The sequence below is a fragment of the Oreochromis aureus genome, linkage group 3, assembly GCF_013358895.1.
Source record: "Oreochromis aureus strain Israel breed Guangdong linkage group 3, ZZ_aureus, whole genome shotgun sequence".
In the NCBI taxonomy this organism is placed as follows: domain Eukaryota; kingdom Metazoa; phylum Chordata; class Actinopteri; order Cichliformes; family Cichlidae; genus Oreochromis; species Oreochromis aureus.
The window spans coordinates 100041158-100063695 of record NC_052944.1 but is presented as its reverse complement, the minus strand read 5'-3'; the positions used below and the strand labels follow the sequence as shown (position 1 = coordinate 100063695).

Sequence of the window (22538 nt, the reverse complement as noted above, 5' to 3'; positions counted from 1 at the left end):
GAAAGATATTGCAGACTGAGCAATAATGCATTTCTTGCATTTCTCATGGGTTCTAATGGGGGTCTTTCTTAAAATTACTGGTCCCAGTAACAAATGCGCTTGTCGACTCAGAAATCGAGGGAAAACCAACAACATACCCGGCAGAACATTATGTTATTTACACGGGTGCACATAAGTCGTCCACAGGTGCGCATTTGCTGTCAAAATAAAAGATGCGCACCAGATAAGAAGTTGCAACTCGCGTTTGCGTACATATAAAAGGCACTGTTTTTTGTCCGCTAGAGTGGGATTTTCACGGCACATTCTGCACCAAATCTCTGTGCGTTCATCATTTGTTTGAAGCCAGCTCACCTCCTGCAACCACTTTTCCGAGAATACGCGCTTCTTTTTTAACAGCACCGCTTACAACCGCAAAGCTCTCCAGAGAGTGGTGCGGTGCTCTGAACGGATAATTGGAGGTGAGCTTCCCTCCCTCCAAGACATCTACAGGAAGCGGTGCCTGAGGAAAGCGGGGAGGATCATCGAGGACTCCAGTCACCCCAGCCACAAACTGTTCAGACTACTTCCATCGGGAAGGAGGTTCTGCAGTATCCGGTCCCGTACCAGCAGACTGAGAGACAGCTTTTTCCACCACGCCATCAGACTGCTGAACACGTCAGAGACACCTCACCCTCACTACTGGAACTTCAACATTATGCACTCCACACTGTACATTAATGCCACTGTTTTGCACATGTCCAACTACCAACCTCTGTATATTTTATATATTTTGTTTACTCTATTTAATTTGTAAAATATGTATACATACACACACACACACACGTAGAAAAACATATTTAGTATACACATCCAGTAATGCATACACTCTTATATTGTACATATATTTATTACTTTCAGATTTAGCCATTCTTATATTTTGCTTGTTTTATGTTATTGTATTTTTGCACAACTCTGTTGCTTGTGAAGCTCGCACACAAGAATTTCACTCGCATGTACTGTACCAGTGTACCTGCACATGTGACGTGACAATAAAAGTGATTTGATTTTGATTTGATTTTGTGGTTCGGACTCCTTCTGACATTTCTTTGGAGGTGGAGGAACACCAAAGTAATTGCTTAAAGGAGCTTCTTCGACATCTTTAAGAGTTCTAAACAAATGTCTGTCCTCCTCCAGAAAATCTGGATGCGCGCGTTGCAACTTCTTATCTTGTGCGCGTTTTTTTATTTTGACATGACATGCACACCTGTGGACCACTTATGTGCACCCCTGGTTATTTAGCTCGTCATATTGCAGCCACAGAAATTCTTTTGTCCACGAAACCATAAAGCTGCACTTTCTTTTTCCCTCATAGTCTGATTTGTCATAACTTTTCCGTTTTGTGGTAGGCTTTTCTTTGGCTGTCACTTCTTCACCCTGACCTGTCTTATTTGGCTCAGCAGAACTAAAATATATATCCTGCTGCTTTTGCACACGCACTCACATAACGGTCAGCGATTCTCTGCGCGATCAACCTCTCACATGTTTAAGCTTGCTGTGGGAGATTTCACTTGTCATGTTTGCATAGTAAGCTAACGATTGATGAGACGATTTCAGAGGAATTGGTGCGCAATTAATCGTCACTCACCAATCAATGCTATCGCTCTCTATACACAGTTCGCGCGATTGCAAAGTGAAAACAAAAAACAAGCGCAAATTCAAACGCGATTTCAATATGTCACATATTGACAGTGGCTCCCTGATGCCAATGACACAATTTACCCAGCTACATTTCCGAAAGAATACAAAAGCATTGACATATATTTTTCCTTCCTATGATAGCCCGACGGGCAGGGCTGAGATAGATTTTGGTAGCCCGACTGGAAAATTCGCTAGCGAATTTGCGAGCCCTGAACAGATAATATATTCCCAATCATACTTTAACTGGAAGAATGGTGGCGTGTAAACAAAATTAATTGAGGTTAGAAACGCGAAATGAGACAGCAGAAACCATTGCACAATACCTCACTGGTCATTTTTCTAATACAAATGAGGCATTATTTCTGTAACCTTATTTAATTCTAGAGGTTTTGTCAATATAAAATTATACTTACTTAGTAGTCAGTATAATCTTTTAATAATATAAGTTTACTTATGGTAGAATACTGCATGTAATCATTTGTGTTTAGAAGTATGTAGTTGATGGCATGTTGAAAGAATGTCTCATCCTAGGAGGTCTGTGTTTTGTGAAGATTTTCTTATCGTTGCCTAACATTGTACCGGTATTCCCGTGTAGGGTATAATATGGACCAGCCCTAACTTGAAGGATTTCTGCTTGGCTGCCTGCTCCATCATCAGAACTCGACTGGTGGTGGTCCCAGGCACTCGATTTAACTCGTGGTGATTGGACGTTTCAGGCAGTGGAACCAAGGTTGTGGAATTCTCTTCTCCTGTTTTTTACGCTGTACAGACTCCATCGATTCTTTTAAGAAGCAGCTGAAGACATTTATTTTTTTGTATTGTGAAACAATTTGTGATTTTTATCTGTGAAAAGCGCTAAATAAATTAATTTTAACTACAACTCACAGACACACACACACAAAAGGAGAATAAAACTACAAAGAAGCTCTTCATAGATTCTTATTTCTGTCTCTCTAACAGGAGCGTCTGAATGACCAACAACAACAGCAGCAGATTTAAAATACTGCCCCCTAATGACACAACACAGGTACTACATGCAGATGTGAGTCTACAACACACAGCATACGACTACCAATGCAGGACCATGCTAAGTGCACACACACATTTCCTGATCAACACAAAACATCATTCTATCTGAGAAACTCAAACTAATGAGAGTCATTTAGTACTGTCTATATCTGAAGAACTAAACTACTAATCTACACTAATTAATGATGTTAATGATCACATCTGGACTCACCGAGCCTTTCTGCTGTTCCTCACAGCTGGAATCAGTCTCAGTCGTCCCCGCCATGATGTGTTGTACTTCTGCAGGTCCAACTCATCCAGAACCTCCTCTGACATCTGCAGCATGAAGGCCAGAGCTGAGCACTGGATCTCAGAGAGTCTCTTTTCTGATCTGTTCTCTGACTTCAGAAACTTTTGGATCTCCTGATGTACTGAGAGGTCGTTCATCTCCATCAGACAGTGGAAGATGTTGATGCTTCTGTCTGGAGAGATTTCATCACTGTTCATCTTCTTCAGGTTGTTGATGATTCTCTGGATGGTTCCTGGACTGATCTCGGTCTGACCCAGCAGACCTACTAAGAGTCTCTGGTTGGACTCCAGACAGAGGCCATGAAGGAAGCGAACAAACAGGTCCAGACGACCATTTTTACTCCTGAAGGATTTTATTAGTGTTTCCATCAAAAAATCATCCAGAGATGATTCTTTGTATTTTTTTCCCAGGAACTTCTTCAGCACCTCTGTGTTCCTGTTGGTGAAACAGTGGAACATGTAGACAGCAGCCAGAAACTCCTGAATGCTCAGATGAACAAAGCAGTAGACTGGTTTCTGGAAGATCACACACTCTCTTTTGAAGATCTCTGTACAAACTCCTGAGTACACCGAGGCCTCTGTCACATCCAGACCATACTGCTCCAGGTCTTCTTGGTAGAACATGATGTTTCCTTTCTCCAGATGCTCAAATGCCAGCCTCCCCAGCTTCAGAAGAACTTCCCTGTCAGTCTTTGTCAGCTTCTGTGGACTCGTCTCACGTCCCTCATGGTACTTGTTCTTCTTCCTCTTTGTCTGAACCAGCAGGAAGTGTGAGTACATGTCAGTCAGGGTCTTGGGCAGCTCTCCTCTCTGCTCTGTAGTCAACATGTGCTCCAGAACTGTAGCAGTGATCCAGCAGAAGACTGGGATGCTACACATGATGTGGAGGCTCCTGGATGTCTTCATGTGGGAGATGATTCTGCTGGACAGCTCTTCATCACTGAATCTCCTCCTGAAGTACTCCTCCTTCTGGGCGTCAGTGAAGCCTCGTACTTCTGTTAGCCTGTCAACACATGTAGGAGGGATCTGATTGGCTGCTGCAGGTCGAGAAGTTATCCAGACGAGAGCCGAGGGAAGCAGATTCCCCTGGATGAGGTTTGTCAGCAGCTGGCTGACTGATGACTTCTGTGTGACATCAGACAGCTGCTTCCTGTTGGTGAAATCCAATGAAAGTCTGCTTTCATCCAGGCCGTCAAAGATGAACAAAGCTGAGAGACAGCCAGCTTCTCTGCTGTGACCTTCTGTAATGTTGGATGGAAAACATGGAGCAGCTCCAGAAGACTGTACTGCTCATCTCTGATCAGGTTCAGCTCCCTGAATGAAAGCAGAACCACCACACTGACATGTTGGTTCTCCAAGCCCTCTGCCCAGTCCAGAGTGAACTTCTGCACTGAGAAGGTTTTTCCAACACCAGCCACGCCGTTGGTCAGAACCACTCTGATGGGTCTCTGTTGGTCAGGTAAGGCTTTAAAGATGTCCTGGCACCTGATTGGAGTGTCATGGAGGGCGTGCATCTTGGAAGCTGTCTCCAGCTGCCTCACCTCATGTTGGGTATGAACCTCTTCACTCTGTCCCTCTGTGATGTAGAGCTCAGTGTAGATCCTGTTGAGGAGGGTTCTACTTCCTGTTTCATCACTTCCTTCAGTCACACGTTCACATCTCCTCCTCAGACTGATCTTATGTTCATCTAAAACCTCCTGCAGACCAACATCTGCTGAAAGAAAGAAAAACAATGAAAAACTCTTCAATGTCTGAACAACAACAAGAAGTCCAGTTTTCAGAAATGAGTCCATCAGCAGACAGATGTTCAGTCTTACTTTGTACACAGCTGCTCTGACTGGCTGTCTGCAGTCCAGCTCTGGATCTGGGATTTTCTCCACACTGGGAACAGGAGGAGTCTCCTGATGAGGCAGACTGGTCCCAGTATGAGGAGATGCACTGTCTGCAGAACCAGTGTCCACAGCTGGTAGAGACTGGATCCTTCAGGACGTCCTGACACAAAGCACAGCAGGACAGCTGCTCCTCCTCACAAACACCACTCCTCTTCCTCTCTCTGTGGACACATTTCTTTATCACTAACATCATTCACTGACAGTTGCTAAAACTATTCAAATTTAAAAGATGGTGCAGAAGTTGTGATGGTCACAGAGGAAAAGTGGAGATACTTTTCTGTTTGAAGGCGGCGTTCAGTCTGGAAACAAAGCGATGCTTCATTGATTTCATCAACACTAATGAGTTGCTTTTCCTCTCTGCCTGTCTTATTAAACACTCAGTGATCTGCCTGCAGTTTCCTATGAATACACACTTCACAATAAAAGCCTTCCATCGGAGGGCGCTGCTTATTTTCTTCATGCGGCTCCATAAATCACGGTAACGGACTCACAACCGGACCAATGAGACCGAGTGTTAAAAACGCTTCCTCTTTTTAGGTTTTGTTGGTTAACATTAAATGTCTCTAAACAAGTGTAAATACGTATTTCCACGGTAGATGATCTACAGTCTGTATATAAAAGATGGCAACAGACACAGGGTTCATATTTGAGTTGGTTGAAGCTTACTTCATATACATAGTATCCTCGTGAGAACCAGCCTATTTATGTCCTCTGTGAAGGACATTTGTTTTCAGTCTATATCTTTGGAGTTATTCGAGCTACCCTACTAAGTCCTGATGTGTTAGATAGAGGACATCCTGGGCTTTCCATTGATATCTCATGTTTGGTGGCCACAAGAAAAGTTTAGTCTTCTGGCCTCAGTTTTCAGGAGGATACTGCCAACAGAATTCACTCACCATCCAAAACACTAAACTCAGGTGTTCCGGTCTCTCCCATGACTGTGCATGTACCAAATCAGCACCTGGGCATCCAGACTGCTTCTACAAATATCTGTGAAAGGCTCACTCTCAGGAGCTCAGTGAAGTCCAGCGTGGTGCTGTGACAGGATGCTACCAGTGCATCAAGTCCAGCTGTGAAATGACCTCACTACTAAATATTCCACAGTCAGCTGTTAGTGGGATTATAACAGAGTGGAAGTGACTGGGAACGACAGCAGAGTGGGCTCAGTGGATGATGAAGTGCAGAGTTTCTGCAGAGCCAATCACGACTTCATTTGGCCTTCAGATGAGCTCATGAACAGCTTGAAATGAAATGGGTTTCCATGGCGACCAGCTGCATCCATGCCCAAGCACAATGGTGCAGTGGTGTAAAGCACACGGCCACTGGACTCTAGAGCAGTGGAGATGTGTTCTCTGGACCAATCACGCTTCTCCATCTGACAATCTGATTGACTACTATAGGTTTGGTGGTTGCCAGGGCAACAGTACTTGTATGACTGCATTGTGCCAAAAATAAAGTTGTCATCAACACTTGGCTGACATCATATTAAATGCTGTGGATTCAGAATCTGATGTCACTCGAGTTTACATGTGTGAAGGCAGACGAGTCAGTACTTTTGGTGATACAGTGTAAAGTTGCACTGATTGATTTCCATGAACAGCACTGTGGTTCAGTGTTGTCCTGATGGAGTCTGATTAACAGCAGCCAGTATGATCCAGGCTTTAGCTGCTGGGTCTCTGTGTGACCTCTCAGACTGTTTAACAGATCAGACACAAAGAGAATCAGAGCAGCTCTGTTCTTTAAAGACAAACATGAACCCACTCAGGTCACACTTTCCCCACAGATATGAGCATCACTGTCCTCAAACAGCAAATGACCAAGTCTAACATTTTGATCTTTTCTCTTTCATTGTTTTCTTTTTAATGAATCTTTGTAACAATCTGAGGATGTTTCAGGTCAGATTTATCCAGGAAAACAAACATGTAAAGGAGTCATCACAGCTCTCTGACCTCGTTGGTCCAGGTTCACCACTAAAGAATGGAGGTTCACGTTTGGACCGGTCACTCCTCACAGACGGACAGCTGGACCCTGCAGACTGTGACCTCTGACCTCTGCAGACACAAACATGATTGAAGCAGCTGTGATCACACAGACTGCAGATAATGCAGCTGTTTCCTGTCAGTAACAGTCCTCTTAGATTAGAGTTCAGCTTTTTACAGGAAAACTGGACAAAACTGATTTTGGTTACAAATTCATTTTCATTTCCTCTCAGCTCACAAACACAGTCAGAAAATCAACAAATTTCACACGATATCTGATTTAAAAACATATGTGAGATTTATATTGTCAGTTTATCCAACACTACTAAGCGGTCTTTACCTTTAAATGTAAGCTCCTGTCCTTTTTTATCTTTCTCCAGAGTGAAAGTTTTTAAATAAAGTCGTTGCTGCAGCAAAGAACAGCACAACATTGAGACAGATTTTTAGCTTCATTGTTCTTATTCTCCACTAAGTCATTGGTTCTGTCACTAATTAGCTAACATGAACTAATCTATGTCTATTAGCAACCAACCAACTCAAAGAGTTCATGTTACTAACAGCTCACCTCTCTGCAGCAGACACAGGCTGGACTTTAAAATAAATGATGGCATCTTTAGACGCGTCACTCTGTAAGGACACAGAGCTGGGTGGAGGTCCAGGCTGGTTCCTGTGAATAATGATGGAGCAGTGATGTGAGTGCTGAGCTGTGACATGGAGAAGAGTCATGGACAGTTAGAGATGCTCATCTCACCTCTGAGCTTTGGTCTGGCTCTCATGTTCCCCACACAGAGTGCTTTTAGAGGAGGGACCTCCTCTCTGTCCTCACACTGATCCATGCTGCTCAATTCAGCTCACACACACTTTCTACCTTCACCTGCAGAGGAAACACAAATCATTCATGTGCACATCAACTGAGAGCTGCAGAGGTCGTGTCTGATGTGTTGGACTAACATCCATCTGAGACACAGCTTTCATCAGTTCACTACAAAAAGTGTCACAGAGCCGAGTTCAGCCTCCAAATCCTCCATTACTGTAGTCCTATAAAGGTCAAACATGGCTGCAGCTTTATGTCAGTAACAATGTCCAGGACCGAGCTGACTGCTTACAGAGTTCATACTCTGACTGCTAGCTGCTCTGCTAGCTAAGCTAACTCATGTCAATGCTGCTCAGAAAATGTATATAAAATATTAAAGAGTGAAAAGTAAAGCTTGGAGTCACAGGATGATGCTGATATAAGCAAACAGAGCACATTGAGTTCTTCACCATTGTTACAGTTCCTTTGTTGTTAAGCCACAGGGAAAAAAAACCTCAAGGAAAAAAATAAAATGTTGATAAATCTGTTTATCTGTAAGACAAAACTTGGCTTAGTTTGTGCTGCATGAAGCTGACAGCGTGGTATTTGTCTCAAAACTGCACGTGTGATGGAGAGAAATGTTTTAGATATTTGTGCACACAGGAAGGTTTTTGATTGGTGAAGCTGAACTGAGTATAAATGATGAGGATCTGCAGCTGTGCAGCGCTGACGTCAGTGTGCGAAGCTGTATGAAGGAGTTTCTGGCTGTTCTCCAGAATAACTCAGTGACGTAATGACGCTGCGGAGGAACTTTCTGATACACGATGACAAACAGCTTTAGTTTAACTTTACATTTATAATTTGGTTTCTTTCAGGAGAGTCCAGAAACACAAACACTCAGAGCCTGAAACACAGAGACTAACGGAAAAACGTGTTTTCTCTTAAACACAAAGCGACAGCAGAGCGAGCAGAGAAAGATACAACAGCCAAAATATTCACAGCATATTTCCTTTTTTCGGCAGAAACATCTGTTTCCACGTCACGTACAGCTGCCTCACTCAGAGCTCAGGGCGCGGTCAGCCTCGTTGGTCCAGCTGTGAGTCCGTTACCGTGAATCAGAATAACTATCAGAACTATGGAGCGGCAGATTTGTGCTGAACTAAGCTGCACACAGCTGATGTTAGCCAGGAAACATTACACACTGCTAACGTTACCGTAACACGGAGCTTCACACGGAGACGATCAGCGTCAGACACAAAGTTCAGGAGAGAAAAACTTCGGGAAGGGAAAAACCAGGGAGGGGCTTGTGGGACAGAGGGTCCACAGCCATAAACATTCTGACCAATCACAGCACTCCATTTCACTCCGCTTTTGTTACGCCCCCTCCGCTTTTCCACAGCAGTAAACTGTGGCAGTAACAGTCAGAGAGGATGGAGTCAGTGAACGCAGCACATAAGATTTTCTATTGAACGTAGAAAAACACAGCACGTTTGTCTGCACAGACCATAATAATAATAACAGGTGTCACAGCTGTTTGTTCAGAGCTGATTTATTTCTTCTCATTTTCCTGTTTGCAACACAAACATCTGTCAACACTTTGTTTCAGCTCCACATTCATCCAAACATCCATGCTGAGAGTGGTCATGGTCGAGTGTGAGGTAGGGGAGACCGGGGATAGTTGTAACGTGGGTCAGTTGTAACACTTCCAATTTCTCCAATCAGGGCTAAGTTTCAAATGATGTGATTCATCCTGTGCATGCCCAATTCAGTTCTGCTATCACATGTGAAAAATCAGCACATTTTGTCAAACACAGACAATTTAACATGAAAAAAAGTAATTTGTATGCCAAAAAGTAAGTTTTTCTACTTTATTTCGATTTCTAATAGCATTATCTGCTTTGCAGTTAAACTCATCAAACTTAAATTATGTTATTTGTATGTCTATGGGGATATATTCTGTGTAGGTCTTTAGTGCTAACATTTTAGCCGTTGGCTGTAATGTTAGCTAGTTCATGGCTATAGGCAGGGGTAGGCAACCTTTCTGATGGCGAGTGCCATTTAAAATTTCCTCAGAAGTCAGTGTGCCATATGATTGCATTAGCAATAAATTTAATAACGCTCTATATGAACAGTTACACATTATATAGAACCGCTTTATAGAATTTTATTTGCAAATGTTGGCAGCTATCAGCGAATAGTTATCAGCTATTTTGAAACAAAAAAAGGACACTTTTTATTCATAACAAGAACTCCATAACAGCAAATGAACTGTACAACAGAAAATACAAATGCTATTTATGGTCTCCTCACAACAATGATAAGAAAAATAAACTGGGCCAATATGATATGTTTGTTTATACAGAGACACACATGTTAATGTGATCTCTGGTCTCCCACTCAGAGACACAGGTCTCCGAGTGTCCAACATTCAGACGGCTACCTGAGGACACTCATGTGAGAGAAAATCTGCTCACACAGATATGTAGAGCCAAATACTGTCAATAAGGCCTCTGCAATGTTCTGAAGACAGTTAAACTTGTCAGGTAGTGATGTCCAGCAGGTGAAAATGCAGCTCCATGAACATGCACAGCTGTGGATTCCAGCTGCTTCGATGTCGCATTAACTGGCATTAACTCAGCCAGTTAATGCGAGACAAATCCAGCTGCTCATTAAAGATTTCTGGTTTGATCAGGAAATAAAACATTGGTCCATACACCTGAAAGTCCCAAAAATGCATTGTGTCTCGAGTCTCTGGATGCATTTTGAGTAAAGACCGGCCCCCCAGATATTAAAGCCATAAAGCCTTTGAATGAAAACAAATGCTGTTGTGACAGTGATGTACTCTGTCTTGTTGGTAAATGTATGATTTCTATTCATTTTACGTCAGATAAAAACTTTGGTTGTAAGCTTCAGATAATTATTTAATAACAGCCAGACATTTTAAATGAGAATAAGAAAGTATTTCTTTGTGCCCCCCTCTCCCTGTTAATGCTCTACCTGGCCCCCCTGGCAAAACTTTGCTAGATCCGCCCCTGCACAGTTACCAGCTGTCAGCTACATAGAAAATGATCCTGGTGTTATTTGTCTCTCAGAAACAGTTCATAACTTCCCTTCAACTCATTCATGTCACCTAAAAGGTAAACCTGTTTCTCCATCACCTGTTCAGCTCTGATGATTTAGTAAGGACATCTCCTGGTTTCATCTTCATGTTTCCCTCTCACCAGATATACAAACCCATATCATGACCAGCAGCTTTCACAGCTGTGGCTCCAACAAACATCAGCTGATACTAGAAATTAATATTAAATAAATTCTAACAGCAGCTGATCAAGCTTAAACGTGCTGCTGTTGTTTAGCGCGACATCCGGCGGTTTCCTCTTTCTGGCGCAAAGTGAGCGATAAACAAACAAGAGAGAAAAGCTGATCAGCTGATCATTGGGACGATTCCGTTTGTACGGAAGGGTTGGCAACTCTACTAACTAACCTTATGAATAAAATAAAGTTCACTATCAATAAAATCATAGCACCCGCCCAGCAGTATATAAATTCCGTCATGCTAGCTAGTACGCAGTACGAGTTATTGTAACTGACTGTAAAAAGTCAGCACAACGAAAATAAACTGCACCTAAACTTGGTTTATATCTGACCCAGATAGACTGCAGGTCATAACTTCTTACCTGAAGTTCAGTTCACCTGACGCTCCGACCGGCGGCTTCCTCGGGTCTCTCCTCCTGCCTCCCCTTCCCTCATCCACCTGCTGGTCTCCACCACTTGTTAATTTTACTGAATCTGTGGAAGCTCCGCCATGGCCAACACCAAACAACTGAGTTATTTTTACACACCGACCAGCGTCTGGCCAATCCACCACCAAAAAAAATCAATAAAAAAAAAAATCATCGGGCCACCGAGCAAATGCCCGGTATGCCCGATGGCCAGTCCAGCTATGGTCGTGCGTGCCATCAGTTAACCCTTGGCACGCGTGCCTAGGGTTGCCGACCCCTGGCTATAGGAGTCTGGGTCAGTTGTAACAGCAACAGTCTGGGTTAGTTGTAACAATAATGCAGGTGTTACAACTTACCACACTATTACTTTAACTTATATTAAACAAGTTGGGGCAACAACATCAGCAGAGAGAGGTTCACTGGTCACCTTTGTATATGCGGTTAATGCCATTGGCAACACAATTCCTCCACTGTTTGTGTTCCCACACATACATTATGCAGACCACTGTGTCAGAGATGGACCAGTAGGAAGTATTGGTAGTGGAAATAAATCAGGATGGGTGCAAGAAACAGATTTCCTCATCTTTCAGAAGCACTTTGCAAACCACACCAAGGTCAGCCATGATAAGATAAGATAAACCTTTATTAGTCCCACATGTGGGAAATTTGTTTTGTCACAGCAGGAAGTGGACAGTGCAAAAGTTATGAAGCAAAAATTAGAATAAAATAAAATAAGAATAAATACAGTACACAACTGTACAGAATAGAATAAAATAAAATACTATATACAGTAGAATAAAATAGAATAAAATATACAATAAGATAAAAATAGAATACAAATGCTATATACAACTGAGTAAAAATACAACGATGCCAGGAAGAACTAGCACAAAACGGTAGAACATGGTTGCAGAGACTAATTACTAATACGTTAGTTATAAAAAATTACGAGAAGAAAAAGATAAGAAAGAAAGAAACTCAGAATGAGCAGAGCTGCTGTAACAGGCTGCCGCACACGGGGGGCGCCGGAAGTATTTTGTTATTTTTAAGCCATGATAAAAAGTAATGGAATTGCGATGCTGGTGCACAACTACATTTTTTCAGCTTCATTGTTATGTTCAAAAGTTGGTGCAAGAGTTGTAGGTTATAATGCCCACTGAGCCAATGAGGCCAAACTCAAGGAAGACCAACCAAAATTAATGAAATATTCAGTTGCAGAAAATTCCATCATTTGTCTTTTTTGGGGGGTTGGAATATGTTCAAAAGCTAGATTTCTGCATTCTGTTACACACACATAGCTACATAAATGGCTCTATGTGCATTCATGTGTTGAATAAAAAAGATTACATGTTAATGTTTTGTCAGTACCCTTATTTCATTGTGTTACATTTCACCCCAGGATATGTTACAACTAACCCAGACTATGGGGTTAATTGTAACATTTCACTCTTTGTGTTTGAGACCATACCATGCAATGGGTAATTGTGCTGCAGAGAAAATAGCTGCACTATTTAATAGCAGAGACATGTAAATACTTTGCATTAAATTTTCAATCCACTACCTTAAAAGAGCTCCAATTTACAGACAGAAATGTCAAAAATGTTACAACTATCCCCGGTCTCCCCTACTAAACTTTTACTGTAACACTTTACCTTCATCTGATGTCAGTATGAACATCAGCAGGATTCTAATGCAGGACTTTCACTGCAGTAAATACTCTGAATACTGCAGACAGGCTGATCCCAACAACAGCAATAACCTGAAAATACATGAAACTAACATTAAAGCAGCGTTTCATCCTCACTGTGTGTTTAAACACACTGATCCAGGATCAGATTCATGTTTCTGACCTGAGAGTTTACCTGTAGACTTACGATGCATTCAGGGTCCTGCAGCAGACTGTCGACTCTATGGGGGGTTTTATCCTTCAGTGACTGCAAAAATAAAACCTGCTGCCACCAGAGTCCATTGAAAAATCTGTAAATTTAAGAATTAAGTCTAATATCCCAATACAACAATACCATCATAGAATACACATCATAAATCTTAATTTACACTCATGAATCATGTTGTACAGTTTGTTGTGCTATTCAAACATCTGTGAAGCATTCGACAGTTTACAGGAGCCATCATGGCTCAATAGAAGCTCTGAAGTCAAACTGTCAACATGTCAGCACACAAGCTCACCCATGACTGCTTCATCAACATGGAGCTCTGAGTGTTTATTAAAGGATCATTGTGTGAAAGACGCTCTAACACAGCTGACTGCAGCCTTTAGCTGTGAGCACACAGTGTCTCACATTTACATTCACTTTACTGTCAAATACACTCAGTAACTGTAAACAGCTGCTGTGGTTCCAGGACTGAGCCCCCAGTGGTTCAGGGTCCAGTGTTTCCCCTGATCAGGTCTGAGATATCTGCCTGCACTGACTGCAGGGCCCAGCTACAGGATCATGTTCAGCTATAAATAGACTACATGTCTTACAGGGACTGTCAGCACTAAAGGAGAAGAGGACAAACTGAATAGGACACAAACAAACACACACAGTTTGTTTATGAAGAAATTCAGCCAGTGAGTTTGATTCAAGCTGATCAATAATCTATAATCATGTGGATTTGTCTTCAAATACACGCGTGATTTGTCCTGAAATAAGAGCTGAACATGCTTTAGTGTGTAGAAGCTGTTGTTATTCCAGAAGCAGAAGATCAGACATGAAAGTGGAGATAACACAGAAGACCTGCAGCAAAGGGTCAGAGGTCAGACTAGGCCACTGGATTCAACAATGAGCCAATGATCATCAAGTGGTGACTAAAGCAGAGCCCTGACGTTCTGACATTTATCACACAGTTAGAACAAATGTCTGCTGATGACTTCATCTCATGAAATGACTGATAGATGTCAATTCATTGATCAGCTGCTGCTGCTGCTGATCTTCATCGTGCACAGAAACATTCAGCTTGTTTCAATCAGTAAATAACTCCCACTACTCTCAGTTTGAACTGTTCCCACTCAAAATGCTGTCAGAACAATGATCATTGTAGAACTTCACAAACATCACGTGTTGTTTTCCACATGTAAGATCAGCAAACATACAGAAACTTCCTGTTGCCACACACGGCCTCTAAAATCTCTTCCACGCTTTCTGTCTGAAGTCCACTCTCTGTGTCGGATCCACAGGAAACAACAAGATCTTATTAACATGGTTTTCAATGTGTCTCCTTCCAAAAAGTCCAACCAGTGAACAAATGTGTATATTTGTGGAGGCCGAACAAAAGCATGACACATTTCTCTGTTTCTATAAACTGGTGTCAAACACAAATATGAAGAGTTTCATTGACAGACTCCAAAATGCCCCCGCAGTGAATCACAGGGAAATCCTACAGTGTGGCCAGAGAATCTTAATGGCTCCAACATCAACACATCCACAATGTTGGATCCAGTTCTACCTCACAGAGTTACTAAGACACACCCTCTGCCAGCATTACAACAGCTCCACCTGCTTCACCTGCCTCCTCAGCCTCTGTACACCTGAAGAGAAAAGAAAGGCTCCAAAAGCTCAAATCTGCAAAGGATTCATGAAGTTTCATCCAACAATAACATGTTTGCCTTCCACAGTGTGCTGTTAGACACCACTGTACCTCTGCCATTTCAAAAAGAGCAGCTTGGGAACATTTTGGCTCCAAACACTTTGTGTTTAAGTTCCTAATCTTTGTTTTCTTTGTGAAGCCGACAACATCTGGAGCTTTTTGACTCATAGAAACATCATTTTGTTCTTTAGATGACAGCAGATTGGGACTGAATAATCAATCACTATCAAACCAATAAAGACACAAATGCTGATTTTACAGGAACTTTGTTGGAGAAGCTGTAAAGACATGAAACTGGTGGAGATCCCAAACCAGTTGATAGTGCTGATTATTCCAAATAAAGCTGTTTTCCATTTGAGATGAAATGACTTTCTGTCCTGATATATAATAAAGATGTGAGTTGTTTTTGAGCCCCTGTATTAAAAGTAGATCCAGTTTAAAGTCAGCTTGAGTTTGATGTCTTTATGTCAAAGCTGCTCATGATGTTGAGCTGCTGATGGAATAAAAACAGTGAAAAATCTGCCTCAATATAAAAGCATGTAGTCCAGACTTAAATGTAGCCTATTGTTAGCTGAGGTCCACACACAGTGTTTGACAGTGTAAACTGTGTGAAAGGGCTGCTGGTGGAGCTCACTGGGATGAGCAGGTGACCATGTGCCACGAGGTGGAGAGCAGCTGGCCTGGGTTTGATTCTGACCCGGGCCACGCCCCCTTTCTGTCTCCCTCTGCTTTGCTGTCACTTATCTTCACTGCTCTGTCCAATAAAGCTGAAAAAGGCCCCAAATCAAAGAAATCTGCCTGCAGCCTCTGAAACGTCTTCTGTTTCCTTCCAGAGGCCGACGGCTTTTTCACCGTCAGCCCATCAGACAGTCCAGTAGCATTTATGATGATGTCATGATGTTGAAGAGACTGCTATGGTGGCCTCCCATGACCCCCAGCCTCATCTACACTGAGATGCAGACATTTGAACACATTCAGCAGACAACTGAATAATAGTCCAACACAACAGTCTGTGTACAGACACACACTGAGCTTTCATAGAGTCAAAGGAGTCAATCAAACACAGCTAGTTGAGTCATTTCTTGTGTGAGTCTAAAGTGAATCTAGTATTTGAAAGTCCACTTCCTGTATTTGTTGTTGAAGACTTCTTCAGCTTCTTCTCAAGGACATCAGCTGCTTGTTTGGCAGCAGAGGCAGTTAAGAAGCTTCCTGAAAAACACTGAACAGTGAGTTCACTGTGGCATATGACAAATTCAGCTTTCTATGTGCAAATGTGTCTGTGTCAACCTTTCAAATGCTGTTGAATCCAAAACATCAGCAGCTCCTTGGCTGCTCACTTCATGCACTTCTGTCTTTGTGACAGTCCAATGACATCACAGCTGTTTCCACCCCAGTGTCTCAGGACTGGACACCTTTAAACATGTGGAGGATCAAACAGCCGTCCAGCTAAACATACATGAAACTATCAAAGCTGACAATCATTCCAATAACATCTAATGGTACATATATATAGACACAGGACTACAAGGAAATGGCTCTCAGCATCTGGCTGTGGGAACAAATGAGTCCCTGTTTGTGTTCAAATTGTGTGCATGTTTTAGACGTGTGTCACATGTAGAAACACAAAAATCCCACAATGACACAAAGATTGGTTTGACACAACTGTGCAGCTGTAAGTTGTTTCTAATGATTCATTGAAGCTCTTCTAACATTCTGGAGACAATCAGTCCATGAATCTGTTCAACACGACAACAATTTGACTTCAATGTGAACGTTTGCCATTAAATAACCTTCTTCATCCAGCTGACAGCATCCTTCATTCTATGATATGAACAGTTCCTCCTGTTGATGACAAACCTCTGACATGATCTGCTTGAGGAGCTTTTTCATGTGAAGCTCTCTGAGCTCAGGGCTAAGTTGCTGTGTTTCATCTTTAAGAGCTGCTGCCTCCTCGCCGGACTTCTTCTTCTCTTCTTCTCCTAATGACACCATTTCTGCTTCAGATCTTTCACTGGGCCTAAAACAGATGAAGAGTAGATCTACTGCTGTTCACTGTTTGTGTCAATATGGAGAAATATGAAAGACAAACACAGCAGATACAGAGAAATGTAGACAGAATGTGCAGCCAGTGCAGTAAATGGTCTAAATATCAGCTCTTTAGAAAATGATCCTGATGAACATGAAACTAACATCCAATGAGAAACACAGCTTCCTTGTTTCATGTCCAATAACAATAAATGAAGAGCTAATAAAGAGCTATTCTATTGTAAAATGCTGAGATGATTATTACACAGAACCCAGCGGCTCACCAAAAGCCTGCATTGAAAATCTATATGAAAGTAATCTATGCTCATATATGGCAAAATCCTTTAACTGTCACTGTGTTTTTCATCTGTGCTCTTGTTGGTTGGACAAGTTTGTAAATGACAAAGAGCTCAGTGGACTTTGCATCCATCAAATCCTGTTAGATGTTTGTTTTTCCTTCACAGCTTTGTGATGAAGGCTAAAGAACAGAGATATGAACTATTGCCAATATGAATCCTGATGCATGACGTGGGCACAGACCCACCAAAGCAACACTCAGCTCACCTCATTCCAGGCGCTTGTCTGCTGGAGACCATGAGCCTTGTTAGTCACACATTAGCACCGTGGTAGGAAACAGCCTCCATCATTTCATTAGATCTGAATTTGGACTGTTTCCTCTGGATGAGAACCAAGTCTGTCAAATCTATTGATCCAACACAAACTATCAAACACATTGGCTCACAGTCAGATTGGCTTTGTATGGATGGTGTAACAGGGGGCTGGGAAAGGATGCTGAAAGCTGAATATAATACAGAACAATAACAGGACATATAATCATGTAGCAAACATGATCTTCAACAGGCACACTTCTATTATTCATGATCACAAACACAAAGAACTTGTGCAGCCCTGATATCAGCCCTAATATATGAGTGTGTTTGCCCAAAGATTGAAACAGCATCAACATGACAGCTGTAAGAAATCTTCTCTCAGCCTTGTTTGGCAGAAGATCCCTGCAACAAAGATTGTAGCTGAAAGATGACGTGTGTAAAGTTTGCTCTTTGGGAGGGTTGAGGCTGTTTTTAGACCTTTGATAGTTTCCAATCCAGTTCTGAAAGACAGAAATAAACCAAAACAACATCATTAAGATCAGATCATGGAGCTGTTTTCTGCCTTGTTTCTAGCTTCACATTACAAGACTTTACTACAATAAAGATGCTAACATGTATCTGTAGGAACAACATCATTGAATCTATAACAACTGGAGCCAAACCAGTGGCCTCTGCTGGGATCACTGGTGAGCCAACACTTCCTTGTTGGATCCAGATTTCAGGGCTTCCTTTTGCTCCTCCGTTATAACTGTTCTCTCTTCTCAACACATGATGACACAAAGGAATCAGCAGTGATGAAGATGATGCTGAAGAGAAGCACACATTTCACACATATAACAGACCAGCCCAGTTACACACACCTCTGCTTGACATTAGGCCTCAAACAAAGACACAAAACACTAACTTGACTCTAAATAGAAGAAACTCGCAGCTTTTTCTGTTCTGTGCTTATTTATATTTGACACACATGCTTCTCTTTGTGCAAACACACATTGCACTATAAGGGTAACCTAGCACACAATGATTGGACAGCACAGTGATGATGCTGGGAGATCCTATCTGAAGCAACACAGAAACACTGAGAACTTTAAACATTGATTATATTGAGATAAGCAGCCGACCCAGTCTAGATAAAGGCGAGCAGCTGGGACCGCTGCTGCACCAAAAACAGGTTTCAGTGTTTCCATGTGTGTGTGTGTGTGTGATGTCTTTACTTATACTGGTCAATAGACTTTAGTCAACACATTATTGAAAGGTGTTACACATGAAATAAAAACAGTGTTTCATCTTTATTCCTCTGAAGCAGCTGCATTATAACCAATCTGCTCCTTTGTGGCCTTTAAAACAGCCTTAAATAACTGTTGTTATATTTGTTGCAGTTTCTGCTCCTCTTGGACAGACGACTCTTGAAAAGACATTTTTGAATTTCAATGTGACTTTAACTGGATAAATATGGGATATATAAACGTCCCTCTGCAACAAACTGATTCCAGCTTCGACCTCATGATAGGAATGTTTTTGTGGCTCAAGATGACCTGATATCTTTCATGATGGAGACATTTGACACATGGTTCTCATATTATAGACCAACAAGTTATTCATAGCAGTTTAAATACGGGGAGTCACTTTTGGGCCCAGCAGATAAAACAGAGCCAATATTTCCTTCTTTATTAAGTGACGTGTGTCACAGATGTGACCTAGTAAAGTGTAACTGAACATTAGTAACGTTATTAACACTCTCAGCTCGTCCTTGTTCCAGACCTGAAGATCCTCTTCTTTCATTCAGCAGCAGCTTCAGGTCTCTGATGGTCCAGGGCTTGTTGTTGGGAAACAGCCCTGCTGGGATGATGGTGTCCTCACAGAAACAGTCAGTGATGCTGTTGATCTCCATGTGGATCACAGAGCACGTCCCAGTCTGCAGTCTCAGTCCTGCAGGGCCTCGCTGGCTTCCTGACTCCACCCAGTCAACAACAGGAAGTGTTTGAAGTGCAGGAACAAACTGAGGCTGTGGTCAAACAGGAGTTTTTATCTCCTGGCTCTGACTCTCACTGCGGCCCCGCTGCTGTGTCAACATGTGTTTGTGCTAAACAATGATGGAAAGTGTTATAAATGACTTGTTGGCCTCTGATCTGTCACAAACAGCTGAAACGTGTCTCTCATGAGTCACATGAAGGTTTCTGACAGAAAGGACAAAAAGTAGCTGCAGTCAGTTTGTGTCATTTTTATATTTATTCATCTGGGAGAAAAATCTGAGGGACATTAAAAATGTGTTTTTCAACAGAGACAAGAACATAAATATAACAGAACAGGTAAATGAACATATTTCAAGTAAACAGCTGGACTGATCAGGTCCAAACACAGAGTGATCAACTTGTCAAACAGCTGTCATATCTTTATATATAAGCTCTTTATAAATCCTGTTCACTGCAGTCTGTTTACTAATAATGTCAAACTGTTAGAAACACAGAAACATCAGAATCGTCTTTGTTGACATAAACCTGTCTGGGATCCTTTGTTGTTCTTTTGATGCAGAGTTACATTATAAATATAAAGAGTTATTTCAGAGTCTCATCAGTTTTCCTGCATGTCTTTATTGAACACATCAGCAGGGCTGAAGCTCTCATGTTAAACACACACTGATCTATGGACACGTTCATGTGTTTCTAACAGCATCATAACCAGGCTGTTATCAGCCTGCACTAACATTATGTCACACACACTGAATGTAACAGTGACAGTTTACATCATCACACAATCAGCTGTGATTGTTTCACTGTCATCAAACTAGTCAACAGGAAGTAGAATCAATAGAAACCAATCATTTACTGACAGCATGTCTGATTGAAATCAGTGCAGATTATGTATGAAGTATAACTGCACACAGTAACTGTGTTACAATAAGGACTTAACAGCGCCCTCTGCTGGAGTGTTTCAGTACTGCGTTAACTAGAATACACCACCTCCTCCTCCTCCTCACACCACCTGCTACAGCTCTACTCTTCTATGACTACAGTCATCCACAGCACTGATGTGAGGTCACATGGTTCATATGTAAGGAGCACAGAGACGTCCTAGCAGCTGACCTCAGGTCAGTTTAATGACTGTGAGCAGCAGCTGTGTTCTTGTCACTGTGACAGGAGACACTCTCAGACACAGCGCTCATGTCAGCTTGTTCTCATGCAGGAGGATCAGGAGCTCCATGTTTGTCTTTCTGTTTGAATCATGATGTGTTTGTGCCATCAGAGTCTGTCATGAGTACTCAGGGTTTCACAGCAGCTCTTCTGAATGCTGACGAGGACTCCAACCTCATGTTTCACCTCTCTGAGCTTCTGATGTCTGTGAACACTCGTGTTTCTTCTCTGGGCTCATCTGGACAAAAACACCTTTCTGTGTTTGGCTCCAGCCTCATTCTGACTGACAGGAAGTCTGTTATCCATGAGCTGCACTTCTTTGAGAAAGTTTCCTGCTGTGTTTCCTGTCTGTGGACAAACACGAGTGTTTCAGCTGAGGACTTGGTTCCTTCCACCTGTCCATACAGGACATCACGCTGTCTTTTCTCTTTAAATGCAGCTCCAGGTCCTTCCACGTGCTGCTCTGTATTTGTGCAGTTTGTAGTCTGTCCTGGGAAACGTAGCACACATGGTGTTCTTCTGGTGTTTCCTCCTTTCACTGAGTGTGAAACACTGACGCTGTGCTGTTGTTCACAGAGGGGAGCTGATTCTAGCTGCAGCTGGACTCTGTCATCTAACTGAATGTGTTGGTGCTGATCACGGGGCTCTGAGGGGAGCAGCAGGAGGACTCTGGATACTGACGTCAGTGTATCTGTGGAAGCTCACACAGCGTGTCTCTGTCATTCAATATTGTGCTATATATTGTATCTATGCAAAGATGAACAGACTGTGTGTTCACTGGTCTCTGTGCTGCTGACTGCTTTGCTGCAGCTCTGATGTCATCATCACTCCCTCCTCCACCCTCAGCAGTCCCAGCATGCTGCCGTGGTGCACCCCACCCTCACTCTACACCTGAGCCATAGACCACACCCTCCACCTCAATATACACCACAGTTTTTTCTGCTATGGAAATGAGATCAGGAGGAAATTATTATTATTACTATTTAATAAATGCTCACATTAATGTGGGCTTATTTGTTTCATATTAGAAACATTAGTTGAGTGTTTTTAGTATAAAATGGTGAAAGTCCCTCTTTTTGCTCCTCCCCTCACCTGTGGATGGATGGTGCTGTTACCGTGGTGACAGCTGTGAGCTTGGATGTGTTTCAGTCCTGCCTGGTTATCACTGCAGGAATCTTTACTTTCACATTTATTACAGGTAATAACTCTGATTTTTCTGTGTATTATGAACTAAATGTATCCTGATACACACAGAGATGGATGAGCAGAGGTCACATGATGAAAGAAAAAACATGGAGTCTTTGATTTATTTAGATATTTATTGATGAATGCAAACAAACCCTGACACTGAACCATCGTCGAGCTTTCACAGAACAAACCTGATCACATGACCTGCTGATCCAAACACTGAAAAGCTCCATGGCAACAACAACAAACAGCCTCACATATGTTAACAGAGGCTGTTAGAAGCACAGAGTCTTTACAGTCTTTCTCCTGTTTGTACACAGATCTCTGCACATCTTCATCACAGTTACTCACAGACGTGCAGAGTGTGTGGATATCAAAGCTAAGTTTCCACCATGTTTGTAGTCTGTACTGGGACTCATGGAGCATCTCTCTATGAGCACTCATTGCTTTAAACAGTGAGTCCCAGTTTAACCAGCAGCCTTCACACCACACATCACACAGACATGGAAACTTCAAACCCTCAGACTGAAGTCAACTTGAGGTCAAATCCACCATCTTTGTTTCAGTGCTTCATGTTCTCCCTCCCGTGTTTGTGTGTGTCCTCTCCGGTACTCC

General features: G+C 42.2%; 1 long non-coding RNA gene across 2 annotated transcripts; it reads right to left on the bottom strand.

Moving 5' to 3' along the window:
- Positions 1-4645: 4645 nt before the first annotated feature.
- Positions 4646-7467, bottom strand: LOC116322179. 2 transcript variants are annotated; one of them, XR_005611424.1, is made up of 4 exons: positions 7431-7467; positions 6836-6937; positions 4812-5047; positions 4646-4705 (listed from the first exon to the last, which is right to left on the bottom strand). It is a non-coding gene; the product is annotated as an uncharacterized LOC116322179 (long non-coding RNA). The 2 variants fall into 2 exon arrangements; XR_005611423.1 differs by having other exon boundaries at positions 4649-4708.
- Positions 7468-22538: the final 15071 nt, after the last annotated feature.